Below are 15,880 nucleotides of genomic sequence, written 5' to 3'. Positions count from 1 at the left end.
TTTATTTTTGAGATATATTTGAAACTTTTAATACATTGAAACTGAAATTTGAAGTGTATAAGCCAAATTAGTGTCATTACATTATACTCGAGGCATTTATACCATCATTTCCTCCCCAGGGTATCCATTACTCCCCAGTGAAAAACCTCCCTGGTCTGAGAAATGGAACTTCCAAAACAAGGCATTTAGCATAGACCTTAGGCGTTCTCTGGAATCTCCTTCCTCTTAATCTAATTACAGTCTGGAAATGATGAATTTATAGGTTGGAAGAGATTGGTAGTGGAGGTATGATGCACACCCACAGGTGGGGATTTACCAGATATGAAGTCCTAGGTCAGTGGTTTTCAGACTTTTTGTGTTCATGCTAAATATTTGAATATTAGAAATTTATGCACAACACACGAAGCACTCCCCAGACATTTTGACTGTCAGATTCTTTTTCTCAGAAACATAATGTAAGACCAGTGTTCTGTCAAACATACTTTAAGAGATGCTTTTCTAGATCCCATGAGCTAATACATATAGAGCTTAAAATAAAAATAATATGACCCAAGAATTAAACTTAGTTGAGATATCCATATGTGAAGCAATCAAAAAATAAAAATAAAATAAAAAAACCACGAAATAAAAGGTCTTGGAAAGTATACCATTGCTAGGGTCTGAATGTTGGTGTCCCTCCAAAAGTCATGTGTTGAAATCTAACCCCACAAATGATGGCTTTAGAGGTGGGGCCTTTGGGAGGTGATTAGGTCATAAGGGGTCCATCTTCATTAAAGGGATTAGTGTCCTTATGGAAGGGCTTGAGGGAATCTTGTCTGCCACTTCTACCACGTGAAGACACAACAAGAAGGCATCATCTATGAGGAACAGGCCCTTACCAGACAGCAAATCTGCTGGTGTCTTGATCTTGAACTTCCAGCCTCTAGAACTGTGAGAAATACATTTATGTTATCTATAAATTACCCAGTCTTAAGATATTTTGTTATAGCAGCTCAAATAGACTAAGACAGCCTTACACATACTTCCTCATCTGAAATAATTACTCAGAGGTATTCCTTTCAGTGCTACTTATATTTGGAGCAATAATAAATTTATAATTCTAAATAATTGTAGATATAAAAGTAAGTAATTTAGTCACAGGTAAAATGCAATATTATGCCTTCTTAAAGTAATGCCAAAAGTATTAAATTAAATTCAATGGTAGAGAGTGAATAGTTAAAGTTAAAAGTAGCAATTTGTAAATTAGGAAACAGAAAATCCAAGAGCAGATTTCTTTAAAATAGACAAATCTCTGGTAAGTTGAATCCATTAAAAGAGAAAAAACGTAAACATAAACATACACAAATACCATCATACAAGTATATTCAACATCATTGCATTGGCAGTTTTCATTTTGCTATAGACTTTTTTCTTTCTTCCCCCATCCCCTTTCTTCTTCCATTCCATCTTCTGACTATCGTTCTTCCCCAAAAGGATCAACAGAAATAACCTGATGTGTATCTTTGCATACATTGCTCTATGCACCTGTAACCCTATACAAAGATCTACTCATATATAGATTTTTTGGTTTCTTTTTTCTAAAGCTGGATTCTTTTTTTAAAATTTAATTTAATTAATTAATTTATTTATTTATTTATTTTCTGAGAAGGAGTCTGTCGCCCAGGCTGGAGTGCAGTGACATGATCTCAGCTCACTGCAACCTTTATTTCCCGGGTTCAAGTGATTCTCCTTCCTCAGCCCCCCAAGTAGCTGGGATTACAGGTGCATACCACCACGCCTGGATAATTTTTTGTATTTTTAGTAGACACAGGGTTTCACCATGTTGGGCAGGCTGGTCTCGAACTCCTGACCTCAAATGATCCACCAGCCTCAGCCTCCCAAATTGCTAGGATTACAGGCGTAAGCCACCGCACCTGGCCTAAAGCTGGATTCTTTTTAAGATATTTTTCTACAAATTCATATTTTCTATGTCACTTAACAATACATCTTGGTCAATCCTTCAGGTCAATGGACACAAAAATCATTCTTTTTAATGTTTACCCACTTTTAGTTTCCCCCGCTACAAATAATGCTGCACAAAACTTCCTTGTATTATATTATGTGTCTATCAAAAATATTTCTAGAATTAGCATTGCTGGGTTGAAGTACATCTATATTTTAAATTTGAACAGATATTGGCAGATGGCTTTCCAAGAGGGTTGTGGTAATTCATATTCCCACCAGCACTGTATAAGCGTGACTATTTCCCCACATCTTCACCAGCAGCTGGCATTCTTATTTAAAGATTTTCCAATTTTATCAGTGAAAAACTGGTGTCTTATTATTGCTTTATTTTGCATTTTCTTTACTATTTTTTAGGTTTAGCATCTTTTCTTGTATTTATTGGTCATTTGAATTCCTTCTTCCATGAATTGTATATCATATCCTTACCCATATGCCACTTTTCTCTTTTTTATGATTTTATTACCAAGGAGCAGCTCGTTGGCTATTATAAACATTTAATCTTTACCTATCATGTATTTTGTTATTTCCCCAGTCTCTCGTTTCCTTTAGGTTTACACAAATTTTTGGTTTTTATGTGGTAAAATATGCCCATATTTCCCTTCATATAATCCGAATACCCTGTCTTGACTCACAGGATATCCCCTCCCCTAAAAGTTACATAGTTATTTTACTAGCATTTCTATTGTTGTTTAAATTTTTTACCACTAAGTCTTTAATATAAATGGAACTTATTTTTATATGTTTTGAGATACAATTGAACTATACTTTATTTTAGATGGTTAATCAATTCTGCCATTATTTTATTAAATAATTGATTCTTATCCCCAACAGAATTGAAATATCTTAGTTATATACCAACTTCCCATAGATGCTTGTTTCAGTTTCTGGATTCCTATACTCTGTTTCACTGACCTATTTTATTTTTCTTTGAGAAATATCTGATAAGCCATGTTACCTCTCATATAGTTTGCTATTCATAATTTTCTAATATTTGGTTTTCTCTGTAATTTTTTTTAAGAAATGGGGTCTAGCTCTGTCACTCAGGCTGGAGTGCAGTGGTGCAATCATGGTTCATTGTAACCTCAAACTCCTAAACTCAAACGATCCTCCTGCCTCAGCCTCCCAAGTAGCTGAGACTACAGGTGTACACTACCATGCCTGGCTAATTTTTTTTAAATTTTTTTTTTTGTAGTGACAGGGTCTTGCTATGTTCCCTAGGCTGGTTTTAAACTCCTGGCAACAAGTGATCCTCTTATTCTGGCCTCCCAAAGTGCTGGGATTACAGTCATGAGCCACCATGCTTGGTCCTCTATAAATCTGTAAATAGCTTGTAACCAGTTCTAAAATGGAAATGACATCATATTTATATATTTACTCAGGGAGAAATTTCATTTTCCAAGCCTCTTTTCTTTTCTTTTTTTTTGAGACCGAGTCTCGCTCTGTCTCCCAGGCTGGAGTGCAGTAGTGGCGCGAAATCGATTCACTGCAAGCTCCGCCTCCTGGGTTCACGCCATTCTCCTGCCTCAGCCTCCTGAGTAGCTGGGACTACAGGCACCCGCCACCACATCCGGCTAATTTTTTGTACTTTTTAGTAGAGATGGGGTTTCACCGTGTTAGCCAGGATGGTCTCGATCTCCTGACCTCTTGATCTGCCTGCCTCAGCCTCCCAAAGTGCTGGGATTACAGGCGTGAGCCACCGCGCCAGGCCCCCTCCCCCTCCCCTCCCCTCCGCTCCCCTCTGCTCCCCTCTTCTTTTCTCTTTTCTTTTCTTTTTTTCTTTTCTTTTCTCTTCTTGGATCTTGCTGTTGCCCAGGCTGGAGTGCAGTGGCACAATCACAGCTCACTGCAGCCTCGAAATTCTGGGTCCAAGTAATCTTTCCATCTCAGCCTCAGTCCTAAGTTTTCTATCCATGAATATTGTATCCTTTTGTTTGCTCAATTCTTGTGATGTGTTCTTAAATAGGATTCTATGGTTTTCTTCACATAGATCTAGTTCTGTTCTGACAAAATATTGTACATTTGTAGTTATTGTTACTAAGGATTTGATGTTTCCCACAATTTCTTTTCTAACTGGTTACTACTAGCAGATGGAAAATATGTTAATTTTTATATATTTATCTTCAATCAAGCCACTTTATCAAATTCTCTAATTAATTACAGAAGTTATTTATAAGAGTCTCTTGGGTTAAAATGGTTATAATTATATGATTTATAGATTTAATTTTTTTTCAATATTCACTCCGATGATTTAATTTTTTTTCTTCAAAGAAGGAGGACAAAAAAGTGACAGAAGGCACCCGTGTATTGTTCCTGATTTGGATGGCTGTACTGTGTAGATTTTGGGTAAATAGCCTTCTACTATTTGTTTTCTACTTAGAACTTTATTTTCAATTGGGAGAGTGTAAAATACTATTATTTTTCATTAAATATCTTCCTAGCATCTAGCTTAATCACATATTTTTCTTCTTAAATTAGTAGATATTTGATTGTGAATTAGATTTGCTAAAATTTTTTATAAATGTTTATATATATTTATAAGTGTTTGATAATTCTATTTTAAATATAATATTTTTAAAAATTTAAGTTGTGTTACCACTATAAAATGAACTAGGGAACTTTTCTTTTTTATTGAGTGGAATAGTTTAAATAACATTAGAGTTATCTATTATTTAAAGGTTGGAGAGAGCTCAGCTATACCATCTGGTTCTGATGCCTTTTAAAAATAGAAATTTTAATAAACATTCTAATGTTATCTAAAGTCTTGGTCCTTACAAGTTGGGCTTTTTAAAAAAAAACTTATTCTTAGGTCTACTTTTGTCATTTTCATTTGGCAAAAATTTATCCATCCCCTTAGATTTTCAAATTTATTTTCATACGATTGCATATACTATTGTCTTACAATTTGATATCTCTGTCTTTATATCCTTTGGCATTCTTCCTGCATGTATTTTTTGCTGTTTTTATTTTTCTCAATCAAGCTAGTGAGCAGTTGATCTGTTGGTGTCTTTTAAAAATACACATTTTTACTCATGGACATAAAGATGGCAACAGTAGAACTCCAGAAGGAAGGTGGACAAGGGTTGAAAAACCAACTATTGGGTACTGTGCTCAGTACCTGGGTGACAGAATCAATCATACCCCAAACCTCAGCATTATGCATTATACCCAGGTAGTAAACATGCACATGCACCCCTTGAATCTAAAACAGAAATTGAAATCATTTTAAGGAAGAGCCAAATGGAAATCCCTGAACTGAAAAATACAAAATATGCTTTTTAAAAAGAAAAATGCCTCATATAGTGGTTTAAAGAAACCCAGATTTTGAATTTATTTATGCTTTATACTCTTTTATTCTATTCATTATTTTTCATTTTTATCTTTATCAATTCATTCCTCAAACTTTTTTACTATTTTGTTTTCCCTTTTTTTAGTTTCTTAAGATAAATACTCATTTTAAGTCTTCATTTTTTTAAAAAAAGAAGGCATTTTCCAGATGTGAGGGCAACCTGGCTGTGACATCTGTTGCCCCACTGATGGCCAGGGTTGTTTGGCTGATCTGGCTGCCTAGGCAGGTGTCCCCTTCCTCCCTCACTGTTCCATGTTCCTCCCTCCAGAAGCCGCATCTTTGGTTGAAGAGGACGACCATCCCCAATAGAGGAGGACTGGTCTTCAATCAAGGGCATATGAGTAGCTGCACTCCCCTGATAGAACCTCCAAACAAGCTCTGAAAAAATGAAGGCATTTTCTAATATCAACTAATAATGTGGAGAGAGTACTGGAGTTAAATAATCATTTTGCAAAAATCATAATAAAACTGGTTCAAGCAAGAATCATCAATGGATATGAAATGTAGTGAGAACTGTGTGTAGTCATAGTAGAGAAATTGGACAACAAATAGTCCTGTATGTGGTCACAGTAGAAAAATTGGACAACACTTTGATCAGTGATCAAAATTAATGCCACCAGTGAAGGACAGAAAAACAACATGTGCCTCCAGATATAATACACTCAGAAGCATCTTTTGTGTAGTTCTCTGGTTGAGAATGTGAAACCTAATCTTGAGGGACCATTAGACAGACTCCAACTTCTGATTGATTTTTATAAATACTTCAGTGCTCAAAAGGCAAATGTGTTTTTTTATATCTGTAGAACCACAGATTTTCTATGTATTAATATGAGTTGTTTATATATATATGTTTATATATTATATATAAATATTATTATTATTATTATTTTGAGATGGAGTCTCGCTCTGTCACCCAGGCTGGAGTGCAGTAGCGTGATCTCAGCTCACTGCCACCTCCGCCTCCCAGGTTCAAGCAATTCTCCTGCCTCAGGCTCTTGAGTAGCTGGGATTACAGATGAGCCCACCATGCGCAGCTAATTTTTGTATTTTTAGTAGAGACGGGATTTCACCATGATCGGGCTGGTCTCGAACTCCTGATCTTGTGATCTGCCCTCCTTGGCCTCTCAAAGTGCTGGGATTACAGCACCTTGAGATATACACCACGCCCGGCCCGAAGTATATTGTTAATTGTGGTTATATCATGTAGGTCCTTGCCTTTCTTGTTATGTTTTGTTTACACTTAAGTCTATCACTTTCTGAAAATAGCATATTAAAATCTCCCACAGGAGTTGTATTTTAAAAATCAAATTCTCCATGTATTTCTATGAGTTTTTGCCTTATATTTAGCTGCAACTTTTTAGGGGGAAGAAAGTTTCATGACTTTTCATTTTCTTTATCCTTTGTAATGTTTTGAACTTAAATGCATTTTGTGTGATACGCTATTGCAACTTTTGCTTTCATTTTGTTTGAATTTGCTTGGTATCCCTTTATTTTAACTTACTTCCTATCTTTTAAAGTGTATTTCTTGTTTTTTAATTCAATATATTGTACTTCAGTAAAGGAATTCAGACCATCTGCATTTAGGATAGTAAATATCCTTACATGTAATTTTATGTTTCTCTGTGTTTTACTTTGTTATTGCTTCCTCTTTTTCCTTTAATTAATTAATTTACTAGCTTGAGTAAATTGTCATTTAACCCCTTTTTTTTCCTCTTGCTAATTTTGAAGTATTTCTCTGCTTTTCAATTCTGCAAGTGGTTACTTTTTTAGCCCCAAGAATCATCATTGAACATAATTTATCTCTTATGTCTGATTATGACAGCAATTATCAACTTGCTCCCAACAAATTGTTTATTTGCCTATCCCTCTCTACTAAGAGCAAAATGAAAGGAAATCATTAGAAATGCTTTATTTCTTTACTCTCAAACTTTCCCTTAATTTTCTTTTCCAGCTCTTGCTCAAATAGTTTAAAACATTTAGTTTAGGCTATTGTATTAGTCAGGGTTGTGCAGAGATACAGAACCAAGAGAATCTATGAAATGGAATTTATTAGGGGAATTGGCTTACATGATCACAGAAGTTGAGAAGTCTCCCAATAGGCCATCTACAAGTTGGAGAACCAGAGAAGCGCATAGCCTGGCTCAGTCTAGTTCCAGAAGCCTTAGAACCAGGGATGCTCCCAGTATGAGGGACCGGGGAGGCTACTCGTTCAAGTCCCAGAGTCCCAAAGCCAAAGAACCTGGAGTCTAATGCCTGACAGCAAGAGGAGAAAGATGTTTGCTCCAGCTCCAGAAGGGAGGTGGTGGGGGTAGGGGGGTGGGGGACAGACAGAGAGAGAGTCCTCCTTCCATCTTCTTGTTACAACCGGGCCCACGGGGCAGGTCTTCCTTTCTGTGACTCACATGTCTGAAACACCCCCACAGACACCCCCAGAAACAACACCCTACCAGTCATCCAGGCATCCTTTAATCCAATCACATTTATACCTAAAATTAACCATCACAGCTATTCCCTTTTCCCTATTCTAAAACCTCTTATTTAAAACTTTAAATAAAAGTCCCCATTCATATTATTCATATATGCATACACGCATGCATATATATAATATATCACATATATATTTTTTATATATGCAATATTAAGAACATTTAACAGCCGGTATTGACAGGAACCCACCTATCAGATCAGAATAAATGCCCGCTGTGACTAAGCATTCTTGTCAGTGCTGCTCCCCAGTGTTTTTGCTTAATCTACTTAATCTTCCTGCTTGAATGGTTTTTTTGGTTAGTGTACTTTCTCAAGTACGTTCCTCAGCAAGGGTAGATGGATGACACGCCCTAAGAATCCTTGCATATCTGCAAATATTTTTATTTTTCCACATAGGTGTTATTCTAGCTTGCTGTATTACAATTAGAAAGTTGGGTGCTCGTCTGTTTCTGTTTCTGTTTTCTTTTTAACTAGTTTCTTCTTTCTGTTGATTGTCAGGGAAAAAACAGTGATTAAACAGTGGTGAAATTGGAATTTGGGACTTTTCAAAAAAATTAGGCTATGTCAAGGTTTCTAGTTCTCTCTTTAATTAGTCTATTATGGGACTAAAAAAGCTCTCCTAATATTGAAATTAATCTTTCTTTAGATAAAAAAATCCTTTATTATTTGTTTAGTTTTTGTGATCATCTCATCTGTTTCCTTCTCTTCTTCGGAAATGCTTATTACTTGCAACTTAGGTCTTCAAGTGTTTTGCATCTTCTCCCTTCACGATTTTTGTCTTTTTACATTTGTTGCTCTGTTGTAAAGGCTACTAAGTCCATTTTCAGAAATGACTATCTTCTCTTTCAGCTTAGGTATTAAAAGTTTCGATGAGAATGCTGTATTGTTTGTACCTAAAAAGTGCTTTTTATTTTATTTATTTACTTATTTATTTTTGAGACAGACTCCCGCTCTGTTGCCCAGGCTGGAGTGCAGTGGCATGGCTCACTGTAACCTCCGCCTCCCAGGCTCAAGTGACTCTCCCACCTCAGCCTCCCCAGTAGCTGGGACTACAGGCATGAGCCACCACCATGCCAGCTAAATTTTGTATTTTTAGTAGAGACGGGGTTTCACCATGTTGGCCAGGCTAGTCTTGAACTCCTGGCCTCAAGTGATCCGGCCTCCTCAGCCTCCCAAAGCATTGGGATTACAGGCCACCGCACCCAGCCTAGAAAGTGATTTTTATTCTTCAATTGGATCTCCTCGAGAGCTTCTCTTAGATTGCTGTTTAATATTCTCACTTGAGTCTTCTGACATCCTGCTCCAGTGGGTCCCCTGTTGTTGAACTCTGCTGTGTCTCATTTGTTCTGGTTATTGAGTGTTGGCTGAAAGAGATTTTTTCCTTAACCTGCTCATGATTTTGTCAGGTCAACTGTTGGGTAAAATCACTGGGATCTTTCCAGTGCCAGCAGGGCCTAGGCAATTCTAGTCTTAAGGGACAGTGGTGAATAAAACGGCCATGGTCACTCTGCTTCTGAGCAGAGGGAGCAAGCTTCTGCCCACAGGTCCAAGGAGCAGCTTCTTGTCATATCGGGGACTAAGAGTAGTTACCTTACTCCTGTTCCCCTGCAGGTTCTCTGAGGCCAGAAGAGTCTGGCTGGCCCTCCCAGGACCACACATGAGTGGCCTCCTCCAGGTGCACAAGCTGTCCTCTACTTGGACAGATACTATTTTTTAGGATTTAAGAAAGTCATTGAAACTTAAAGCATCACCTCAAAGGAAAAGGGAAGAAGGGAGAAAGGAGTAAAAGAAAGCCACCGAAAGTACTGCTTGACTACGGAAGACTATAGATGCTATGTCTGCGTGTGTGTGTGTGTGTGTGTGTGTGGTATCTGTAGCAGCTATAGTGCTGTATCTAAGTCATACAAAAGTTCTGAGGTGACCCCAGCTAATTCCAGCCTTCCATTAACTGAAACCATTTGCTCCTTGACTGGTTGGGTCTTCTTCAGGTTCTGAGATCAATAGTTTCACAAGACAGCTAATTAGCCCACATTAGAAGCTCAAGAGCTACATCAGGTCCTGCACCAGACAAACCTACTTCTGCTGTGAATTAGAATCGAGCCTATCCCTCCCTTCATTCTGCCAGGCTTGGCCTTGTTTTCCTCTTCATATCACCTGGGGTTCAGTCAGAGAAGCAGAGCCACTTGGTGAGATAGACACAGTAAGGGGTTGGCTATAGACATTTCATCTTATATAATTGCGGGGACTGGTCTATGCAAGGGCATTATTTCTGTGTCTAGTGCTGGGGCCTGAAGACAGCATCAAATACAGAAGTGGGGAAGAAATGATGGACAGGAAGTGGGGAACTGAGGATACACTGGATGGGCTGGAACTCAGGGAATGGGGTGGAATCCACACTGGTATCTCACTTCGCCCAAGACTCCAACTTTGATGAGGGGGATGATTTACAGAAGTTATGCATTTTCTCATGGAGCAAAAGCAAAATGCTGAACTGGCCCAGGGATCAGGGGAGCTGAAACGAGAGCATCTGCAGGAACTGGTGGGCTTGGGGGAGGCCGCAGGTCCCAATGCTGGCCCACATCACCCAGAAGATATGTGACTATGTCTGTGAGGGCTTGTGCCCTGCCTTGGCCTCTGAACATAACAAGAATGTGGCTGCTGCTGCCTTTCCTTGTTCTGAATCTCTTGCAAAATGTACTTGTGGCCAAAGCTGACCTGGCACAACCCAGAGAAGGGAATTCTAAGAAACACAACTCCAGCTTCACTAAACTGATATTGTAAAGCCCCCACACCCTGTGAGGCTGCAGTCTCATTATTGACTCTGGACTGAGGGCTACCTGATGGTCTTGTAGCTCACCTGTCTTCTTATTTTGTCCCAGTGCCTGTCCAGGTCAATGGAAGCACCTTCCCTGTGTGTACCAGGCACTCCCAGCTTGGCCCTCCCAGAACTTCGCCCCACCCCTTCATGGTCTGGATTTCAGAAACCAGATCTAATTCCAGCTGAAAGTTGAGGGAGTTTACGGAAAAATCTATGTGGATGTGGGCATCCTAGAACGAGGCTTTCCTCTTCTGTTCTGGATTCATGGGGAGCTTTAGGAAGTTGAAGCTGTGTGTGAGAAGGCTTCTCAGAGATACCATGGAGTTCAGGGCTCAGCAATCCATACTTGGGAGAATGAAGTTAATATGGATGCTGGATTCACCTGGTCCAGGAAATCCTGCTTTCCTCTCAGCCCCATCCTGGAGGGGTAGTACTGGACATTCCTGGTGTTTTGGGAGGCCAGGCATTACAGACAGCCTGGTCCAAACCTTTCATCGTTCTTCTAGAGGCATTGAGAATAGCAGCCTCATTAGGAGCAATGGCTGAAAGTAGACTGCCTAGCTTCACAACAGGGCTGACCTCGTATTAGGGTATGTGACCTTGGGCACATTACTTGCCCTCTCTGTCCTTGATTTCTTCATATGTAAAATAGGGGAAAACAGTAGTACGTACCTCGGACTGTTATGCCTATTAACTAACAAGTGGGCTAAGTGTCTGGCACCTAATAAATGCTCAATAAAAAGTATTATTATATATAGACAATTTCCCCATAACCAGAGCCCTCGAACTCAAGGAAGCAGGCTATGGGGACTTCCTCCAATTCTGGGTGGTTCTTCATCATAACTATCCCTCAAACTCATAGCTGGCTGTTGGTCACCTCTTTCCAACATGTACACCATTCTGCCTTGCACTGGAGTTAGCTGCTGGCTTGTTTGTCTTCTCACTAAGCTGGCTGTATTAGTCAGGGTTCTCTAGAGGGACAAAACTAATAGGGTATATATTTATATAATCTTATTAATACTTAAACTCCCATATATATAAAAATAAATAAATACATATATAAAGGGGAGTTTATTAAGTATTAACTCACATGATCACAAGGTCCCAAAACAGGCCATGTACAAGTTGAGGAGCAAGGACAGATCCAATCCAAATCCCAAAACTGTAGAACTTGGAGTCCAGTGTTCGAGGGCCAGAAGCATCCAGCACGGGAGAAAGATGTAGGCTGGGAGGCTAGGCCAGTCTAACTTTTTCACGTTTTTCTACCTGCTTTATATTAGCTGTGTTGGCAGCTGATTAGATAGTGCCCACCCAGATTAAGGGTGGGTCTGCCTTTCCCAGCCCACTGACTCAGATGTTAATCTCCTTTGGCAATACCCTTACAGACATACCCAAGATTAATACTTTGCATCCTTCAAGCCAATCAAGTTGACACTCAGTATTAACCATCACACTGGGGTTTCACTTAGCATCACTAGGAGCTGGGTCTACTTCATCCTTTCCCAGCACACAGCCTGGCAGATACTGGGCCTGCAGAAAAGCTCTGGGGGGAACCAACATCTTCAATTCCCAGAACTTCTGATTTGCAAAGACTTGGAGGTTGTCTAAGCCAATTTCCCACCAATTTTAGGAATTCCTCTTTTAGACCATTTTGCAGATAGTTTTCTATTCTCTGCTTACATACTTCCAGTTATGGGAGACTCGCTATTACTCAGGGCAGCCCATTCTCTTTTTTTAAAACCACCCTAATTTTAGAGCTTTCTAATTTTATTCAATAGAATTAATTTTTTCACCATTTGCATCAAGTTTTGGCTGGAGACTGCAAAATCATGCAGTGAGAGTTGGTAAATAAGAATTATTCTGGGTTTATGGATGACGTTATGAAATAGTAAAAAAACTGACAAAGCACACAGTATAACTTTTATAAGCTTTGCTCAGTTAGTCAGAAACAGGTCCTTGGAAATGTCTATTCATTTCTGCTTCCAGTGTTTATTGGGAAAATTCTTATATGGTTGTTATTTACAAAGCCAGACAGAAGTTTATAGAGAGTTTGAAGGTAGAAGTTTATAGAAGGCTTGATGTATTTGTCTGCGTGCTAATCTCCTAAAAGTCCTCATTCTGGTCCACAATTTTGGGGAGTGGAGTAGTTGTAGTTCTTAGAATGCATCTGAAAGTCCCTGAAAGGAAGGGGTTAGGCTTTCCATTTTCTAAGGGATAGTTTTGCTGCCTTCTGGAAGGGATGCTCAGATCTTAGGATAGGTGCCTCCCAATAACCCAGAATGCTATCTGGAGTTTAGCCAGAACATTAGCCCCCTTGGACTAATTTGGAATTCATTCAAATAGTCATTCCCTAATGCTTACTTTATGCAAGAATTTCCCTCAAGGTGCTCACAACTGATTGGAGGTAAACAAAGACATGATAATGACTCTGGTCCCAGCCAGAAAGTTCTTAGAGCCTCCTTATCCAAGCAATCTGTAGTGGAGTGAGGCTTTCCAGGAAACTTCAGAGAACCCCTCCTCTAAACCCTTTTTCAAGAGCAAATACGTGAGATTTGGGGGAGACTATTGTGTAATAGAAAAAATACCCGAGAGGAGAATCTGGTTCCCTGAGGGGAGAGGTCTGCTTGCTGCGACCTCAGTGTTCTTTTGTAAAGTGAAGAATCTCTAACATGCGTACTGGCTCTAACATGCTGAACATTTACAACTAAAAATCAGTCACAATCCCTGACCCCTAATTGCATAGAGCTTCATGATTTCCATCCTGCTGTCATTTGAATCTAATCCTCATGGTCCCCTGAGAGGCAGATGGGATGAGGACTATGATTTCCATTCTACAGATAAAGAAACTAAGGCTCAGCACGTGTCCAAGGTCTCATGGCAGGGGAATGGCTGAGCCTGGAGTTCAGGTCTTTCCCCACCCACTGCGATTGTTGTGGGGCCTTCAGGTTCTGACAATCCATAATTATGTAGTCAGCCTTGAAACTGCAAAACATCTAAGGGGGTGGGGGGAAGGTGACTATTAAGATGGTGAACATAGCTTTTATGTGGAAGATATCTCAGTACAAAAGCATTTGTATGGCAGGAAAGGAGGAATGTGGGCTCAGACCGTCTCTGGGATAGTGGTCTTTTGTCAGTTTATTAAATTCAGATTTATTGCTGACTTTCTGACCAAAAACATAGCTGTTAGCAGTCTATAACAAAGCAGAAATATGAATTTTCAGTGAATCTGAGAAAAAAAATAAAGAGAAGAGACGTTAATGACCTGTCGCTTGGAATAAATCTTAGTGGTCACATAAAGTAGGATGACAGGAATTTATATTGTCCCTCAACACTTGAATGACTAATGTGGCTAGAGTGGAGAGCCACAGAAATTATTTCTCTTAAAAAGCCAGCACCTTTTTGCAGGCTTTTGGAACTGTTTGAAGAAGTCAGGGAAGGTTGCCTTGATGTCCCCCAGTCAGGCTCTTTGTAGACAGCACCAAGCTTGAGACAGAGGTGGTGTTTCAGCCCTGTCCTAAGACCCTTAACTTGGCTGGTCTCAGAGGCTGTCGAGGTTCCTGAGCTGTTCGGGGAGGACCCCCAAGAGGCTAGAGAAGATCTTCTGAGAGACACTGATGAGCAGGGCAGGGGCAGCCAGAAAGGGTCTCAGATGGCCTCAGGGTGGATGTCCATCTGAACAGGTCCCCGATCCCACCACACACTGGGATCCTGGATTCTGTAGTATCAGAATTACTAGGTTAGAACCAGAACAGCTCCCCAGAGATTTGTTAGTTCGACACCTCCATTTTTTTCAGATGAGAAGACTGAGATTCACAGCATGGAAATAACTAGCTCAAACATACAGGATAAGAGAGTGGCAGGTGCAGAAGGAGAGCTCAGACATCTAGACTTCTGGGCATCACACAGCCCCTATTAGTGTGACAATGGTCCTTCCTTATTCGAGTGTAAGTGAGTACAACCCTGCATCCCATTGATATCCAACAGATATGCCATGTTTAGTGCTGGGAATGTATGATCCCCAACCCAAACAATCCCACTAAGATACTTCCTGTGAAAATCATTACCCATCCTAAAAACCTCTCCCGCTGGTACAGCATGTTACCATCTACACCATGTTTTCATGTATGGGATTCTTGCTAAATGAGTAGATTTTCGCTGCTCTTGCCACACACACACACACACACACACACACACACACACACACAAATGGGTAACGATGTGAGATGATGGGTACGATAGTTTGCTTCACGTTCTCTTTATGTGATCCTCACAACTATACTGAAAAGGCACATAGAATGGCTACTTTTATTCTTTTTGTACAGATGAAGAAACTGAGGTTCAAGGAGTAAGAATCTCCTGAAGAATCCATGTGTCTTTCAGTGAAATTCTGAATGTATTGTAATGAAGTACGGTTGGTGGGTTAAGTTAATGGGTTAGTCAACACCATTGCTGGGCACCATTAAGAACACAGAAAACCTCCAGCTCTGACCCTGCACCCCTCAGCTCTGACACTGAGACACTGCTGTCCATTATGGAAAGAAGAGGTCATCAAAACGCCCTGACCTCTTCTGGAATGGCCCGGGACCATCTTTCCTCCCAGAGCCCACAGAATCAGTTCCTGGAGGTTTAAGTTAATGAAAGCCAGCTTTTTCTATAAACAGTTCACCTAAAATGTAATCTCTTTTGAAGGGTTTCTAGATCTGATTTGGGTGTCCTATTTTTTTCTGTCATTTAAAAACATACTGTAAGTATTTTAAAACCCATTCATCAAAGGGAAAACTTCTGGCTAAATTTTATGCTTTTATTCATTTATCAAATTTACAGCATTTTATGAAGAGGGATTTCTTATCTATGTAGGTGTCTTTTCTATTAAACGGTATAAAACTACCCTTTCCTCAAAATATGTATGTGGCAATAAATACCTGCATTAAAAATGGGAATTCCAGCCAAGTATTAAGCATGGATACACCTGATCCTGTCTTTGTAATTATGGATGATATATATTGATGCTGGGGATTATTTATCTCATGCTCCATAATTGGCTATTAATTTATGAATATGAGGGCTATATTCCAGGTAACCCAGAATGAAATGCTGCAGATTTGATTTATTGTGACCTGATAATGGGTGTTAGTGGTTATCCAAGTGACACACAGAGTACACAGAGGACACGGAAAGAAGCTGGAATGTCAGAAGCCTTTGAACTTTGACAAATACCAGATGTG

Source organism: Nomascus leucogenys, chromosome 1a (genome assembly GCF_006542625.1).
Source record: "Nomascus leucogenys isolate Asia chromosome 1a, Asia_NLE_v1, whole genome shotgun sequence".
NCBI lineage: Eukaryota > Metazoa > Chordata > Mammalia > Primates > Hylobatidae > Nomascus > Nomascus leucogenys.
Note: the sequence above shows the minus strand (reverse complement) of the source record.